Source organism: Setaria viridis, chromosome 2 (assembly GCF_005286985.2).
Source record: "Setaria viridis chromosome 2, Setaria_viridis_v4.0, whole genome shotgun sequence".
Lineage (NCBI taxonomy): Eukaryota > Viridiplantae > Streptophyta > Magnoliopsida > Poales > Poaceae > Setaria > Setaria viridis.
The window spans coordinates 2399599-2405968 of NC_048264.2; positions in this window are offsets into that span (position 1 = coordinate 2399599).

The following is a 6370-nucleotide window of genomic DNA, read 5'->3' on the forward strand; positions in this document are numbered from 1 at the left end:
TTCACATGTCGCTACTCTGTGTCGCCGTCGCAGCCACCCGCTTCCGCCGCCATCGGAAGAAGCTGGTGATGGCGGGGAGGAGCGGCTGCCGCGTTGTCCGCGGTGGGGGCACCGCGCGCCGGAGGTGGAGGAGGGCGAGGGGCACCGGGTAGAACTGCTATGGAAGTACCTCCACGACCAGATGGAGTTCTGCTGCCTGGCACCTCCACCCGTCATGTCCCATTCTCTCCTCCATGTTCTGTCCTTGCTTCTATCTTGACGCGCCCCGCAGCCGCCAGCTCCGGCGAGGCTCAGTCGAGTCCGAATCAAGCTCGAGCATAACCAAATCAAGCTCCAGCTCCAGTGATGAACCTCCTCCCGCGGCCCCAGGATGACGCGCTCCCGATCCGATTCCTCCCGCTCTGCTTCCCCTGCGCCGGCCAGCCTCCCACAGGGCTGCGGGAGCCTCGATGCGCTCCCGGGCCTCGCCCTCGCTCTGCTCGTCGCGCGCCTCCGGGACGATGCCACCAACCCTCCGACGAGTTGCGTCGTCTCCAACAACGGCCACCCGTGGATAGCCTCGTGGTGAACAGCTTCGTGGAGCTTAAGCCCATCTTTGTCGATGCCTACAAGGCGGCTATCGCCGAGAAGATATGGACCATTAGGCCTCTGTTCCTGATGAGCACCGTGCCATTGACGGCGACCATGGACGACACCAACGCCATCCAGTGCGCGAGCTGGATCGAATCCAAGAAGCCCCAGTCCGGGGAGTTCGTGAGCTTCGACAGCCGGGTGCGCTCGTCTCTGCTGCAGCTCATTGAGATCGCTCGCAGGCTGGAGGCGAGCAGCCGGCGAGGGGCGCCTTGTGATGGGAGCGACGAGACGGTGGCGGAGGAGGTGGAGTAGTGGATGAGGTGAGGAGATAGGAAAGCTACTGGAGGTGACGAGAAAGCAGAGCCATGGCTAAACCAAGCCTGCATTGCTGGAAGCGAATCCCACTGCTGTTTCCAGTAAGGGGGTGTTTGGATAGCAGGGGCTAAAGTTTAGCCCTGTCACATCGGATGTTCGGATGCTAATTAGGAGGACTAAACATGAGCTAATTATAAAACTAATAGCAGAACCCCTGGGCTAAATCGCGAGACGAATCTATTAAGCCTAATTAATCCATCATTAGCGAATGGTTACTGTAGCACCACATTGTCAAATCATGGACTAATTAGGCTTAATAGATTTATTTCGCGATTTAGCCTAGGAGTTGTGCAATTAGTTTTATAATTAGTCTATGTTTAATACTCCTAATTAGATCCAAATATCCGATGTGACAGGGGCTAAAATTTAACCCATACCTCCCAAACATCCCCTAAGCCTGTCTAGCATCCCTCCCCTGCATTAGCTAAGCTTGGCTAAGGTTTTATGCAGCCTACCAAACACAGCCAAGCTCGTTATGGGAGCCTGGATACGGGACCAATCACTGCGTATGCGTCATGGCCGAATCAGACGAAATGCACGCCCATTTTTGGAGTCCTTGATTAGCGTTGATGGCTCACCGTAACCAAGATTTTGTATTGCTACTAATTCTTGTCAGAGCGTTAGGTTGTTGCTGTAGAGGAGCCCATCTCCATGGATGGCAGTGTGGTGGTCCAAGCCCGCTCGTGGATGAATCTCATTATTACGAAACCTGACCCTGGAATCCGGCGTTTCTCGCGCGTGGAAAGGGCCACGTCGCCTCATTTTCGCTGCCGTCGGGTTCCGATTGGAACGTCCAAAGAGCGAGCACAGAATCGAGGCTCCCAGACCCTTGGTCTCGAGCGCTAGACACCTCGCCGCCGCCGCTCGTCGCCACCTGCCCCCTCGCATCCCCGGCAGTCGAGGCGCAAGAGGCCCCGCACCCTCGCTCCGCTTCACCAACGCCGGAGCCCGAGGCAGAGCGCGCCGCGGTGGACCAAGGGACGCTCAGACGCGCCGAGCCTGCGGCTCCTGCAAGCTGCCGCCTCTCGGCGTGCTCATCCTCCACCTGACCACCTCTGTCTCCTCTCCCCGTCGCGCTCTCTTGTGCGCTGGGCGTGCCTCCTCAGTCCTCACGCTCGCTGCCTTCCAGCAGCAGCAGCGAACACTCTAATGTAAAGATTGTAAGCACATGAAGTTGCTTCAGGTTTCGGTGATGGCATTACAACTTAGGGTCTGTTTGGATGGGGGTTCATAAAGTACCTGTCACATATAGGATGTTTGATACTAATTAGAAGTATTAAAGTCTAATTATAAAACTAATTACATAGATGGAGTCTAATTCGCGAGACGAATCTATTAAGTCTAATTAGTCTATGATTTGACAATGTGGTGCTACAGTAACCATTTGCTAATGATGGATTAATTAGGTTTAATAGATTCGTCTCGCGAATTAGCCCAGGGGTTCTGCTATTAGTTTTATAATTAGCTCATGTTTAGTCCTCCTAATTAGCATCCGAACATCCGATGTGACTCCTCCTAAAATTTAGTACCTTGCATCTAAACACCCTAACGTGAAGCCTCGTACGATATTCTAATTACCTGAGATGGATGTGTAAATATATAAGTAAAAGGATGTAACAAATTTGCTACCTGCTGTGTATGTTAAGCTGCATGCCAAGGTCTTGTGCAAACATGATGCCAGAACCATTCCAAGAGACTCTGTGGCTCAATGAAACTCCATGTTTCTTTTCCGTGAGCCAAAGAATTTAAAGTTACACCAACGATAACATGCCGTATCACCCGTACTACAACAAAAGACTAGTATATCTTGAAAAAACTCAACATAGGCGCGGCAACGCCGCGCCAAGAGTTTTCTAGCATGCTATGATTCCTGCACCGTGGCAGGCCCTGTCGGCCGGAGTAGTAGCTTGCTCATTCATGCATTCACACACACATACAGTAGCTAGCTCTTGTGTGATGAGCAGAGAGATTAACCACAGGCACATTCCCACATGGCATCTACTCCCATGTTTACTTTATAATAACTTGGATTACCAACACCTTCTTTGACCTGAGAGGTTCTGTACTGTTTCATCGATCATTGCAGCTAGCATCTCGAGAAGGTTTCTGTTTTTACTGTACGACTAATGACTGTGTCTGTTTGTAATGCTAACCGGAATCATGCGTGTGGGATTTTTAGCTGCTTGTTTTTACCCAGAGGTCAAAAAGTTACGGTGCTGAGGCAGTCCGACCTTTCTTGTCAGAAGTTCAGAACAGAACTCAGACACAGGTGCTCTTTACCGGAAAAAGGGTAAACTCGTGTCAGAAGCATGCATGAAGGTAATCAAATCGTTGTTTACAGTAATCAAATCATTGTCATGTTAGCAAGAGGAAACCCTTTTCTATCATCGTTTTTTACCAGTAGTAAACTGTGCTCCGCGCACGCGTGCTAGCTCGATGCCTCCATGGCTCCATGGATGCTCCTCCTGCATCTCTTTCTGTCATGCAAAACGCAGACCGTTTGTTTCCCTCGTCTTGGGGTCGGGTGCCCGTGATGCTCCCATGGCGTATGCGTCGGCGAACGGCGAACCAGACCGGCCGTGATGCATTATTCTTGTCTCTTGACTCCAGAGCAACGGACACCGTCACGTCTCAGAAATTGTTCTCGTTCGCTGTCGCCTTCCGTTCCCATCCCATGCACGCTGATGATGCTGGACCTGGACCACGGCAGCGCCTCTGCATTGATAGGATGACACCAACAACTCACAAGCACCCCCCTTGGAACATGGAAAAAAAAGGGGCCTCTGGAAAATTTAGCAACATGAAAAGGAAAACTAAAGCAAGACACTAAATTTGCATCTAAATTCCCTATATTTTCCATTATCAAGAAAACCAAATTGACCATATGGAGGAGGAGCAGGACCGTCTTCAGAAATTTAGGGTCTGTGTGCGAATACAAAATGGGGTCTTTTATGATTGATCAGCTGCTTCTCGTCTATGTTTAGGGGCTCGCTTAGGATCGCGGATCACAAATCGCAATTTGCAGAGATCGCAACTCGCAAGTTTGCAAAGGGAAAGTGCAAGGGACGTGGTATAGGACAATGCCCATTACGACGATTCAGTTACTGTGATGTTGCACGGCACAGCTCTGCTCAAGTGTTCTGTAAAAAAAAAAAAAGCTCTGCTCAAGTGTGACGCTACTGCGACCTTCACTTGCCTGCTGGTTTCAGTCCACTTGGCCAGCAGCAGAGACAGTTTACTAGTGGTAGTAGTACTTGCTAGGTAAGGTACAGGTCTGGCACGGTACACGCACCAAGTTCCATAGTAAGCTGCTTAGATTAGAGAGGACAATTAAGGAGGGAGGATATATACTAGCAGATGGTTACCGTAAAAAAAAAATTACTAGCACTCCAAGCAATAGCTGCTGGTGTGGTAGAGTACACAAAGAGAGCAGAGAGGCAGGCAGGCGCAACGTTATTTGTGGGGGGGACGGGACGCCGGATTTCGCGTGTCGGAGCCTCCCGTCCCGAGTGCTGTGGCCTTTTCCGGAAAGCTCGCACCAGGCCAAACTGAAAAAGGCCAGGCTTTTTCTCCGATCCGCTACCGGCCGGATCTGTGCAGCGGCGGGCGGGCGGGGACGACGGCGACGGCGACCTTCCGTGGCCGGACCTGACCTCACCTGACCGACCATGCATTAGTAGTAGTACAAGACAATGCGAGGCGGTGGGTTGACAGGTTGAGGGGAGTGAGGAGGACGATGGAGCGAGGTCCCGATCGATCCGATCCAGCAGTTTGGACCTTTATAAAATGCTCGTAAAAAAAATCCAACATTTTACTATTTGTCCACTTGGCGCATCTTGTTTCGCACCTCGGATATTTTTCCTCTCTTTTTTTCATAGAATAGATAGACTGGAACATGATGGGCAGGATATGATTGTCGCAGATCCGACAACCCAAGAAGTTTTAGAAAGAATCATTTTTAAAAAAAACTAGTGTTTCGGTGCCGTACTCCCAAAGCCCAAGCTCAAAATGGCAGGATATGATGGGCCAATATTCAGGGTGCTTAAAGGGCCTCGTGTTTCAGGACAACTCCCAATGCAATGTTCATCATATTTCTGGCCAATATTCTTATACTTGCATGTCAATGCAGTTCATGAAAGTTAGTCGAGCTTTGCTGCACATATTTGTTTAAAATTTAAAATCTAGGAAGGAATTAGGAACATGCTTATAATGAACTAGAATTACAATTACTAAACCTTCTTCCACTAACAAATTGAGATGAAAGTGCTCCATGAGTGTTCTCAACGAGACTTGTGCCACTAGTTTATCAGGAATACCTCCATGTTTAATGGTTCTGAAGAAACCTTAAGCGCCAACTCTGCAGTTCTCCACAGATAGATGTGGACTCTGCCGACTGCAAGTAAAGAACACATGAATCGAATGTCCTTGTCTTCACTATTTTTTAAGGGAAAGAGTGGCATTTTGAATCATGAAGAGCTACTGCATAGCTTCTCTGTTGATATTGCCATCCCATCTTTATTTGAACTTTATTATTTTAGGCTGAACAGCATGCCAATGGAAGCTTGAATGCAGCTCGTCCACTCGAGGGTATGGACGATCAGTCACTGGATGAAGAGCTGTTTAAAATCGGTGAAGCTAGTAGGTGAGGTGTGCAAGGCGTTGTGATCAATTATTGATTTGATTTGTAACTCTCTTTAATTCTTTCCCCCTTTTGAAAGGGAGCGCAATGAGGAGCTGCGAAAAGTGTGCGTCGAGCTCAAAAGGATCGCAAAGTGGTAAAGTTTCTTGTTATTGTTAGAGCATTGCTGAAAAAGTATAACAGGGATATCTTAATTTTGTTTAGGTTTTCAGGAGCCACCGTTGCAGTTGGTGTGTTCCGCAACCGGGAAAGGAGGAAGAAACCTCGAGGGAGAGATCGATCCCAATCGCACAACGCTAGCCGCCTCCTGATCCACAATCCAGGTCTCCGCTCATGGCGCTTCGCAGCCTGGCGGTGAGGATGCGGACCCCGCCGCACTTGGGCACACCGCCGCCCTGGGAGTGCTGTGGATTGTGTGGAAGAGTAGGAACCGCAAGGTGTTCGATGGCGATTCACTAACCGTCCGTGCCATGGTAGAGGTAACCCTCCTCTCCGACCACCTGCAGCTCTGGGTGTGCCGTGCGAAGCAGCGGCGAACGGACACTGAGCCGCTCCAGTCCTGGTGTAGGGGCTTGATCATGTAATTAGGACCTGTGCTTCTTGCTCCCCCTCAGCTCTTTGACGTTGAGCCTCCTGCAAGGCTCTTTTGTAATGTTGTTGTTTTTCCTTGAGAATGAAATTGCTTTCAGGTGGGCCGCTGGGCACCCCGTTGCTTTCTCCAAGAAAAAAGAGATGTCAGGTTGTTTTTTCCCTTTTTCCGGACATGGTTAAAAATGCGCACCA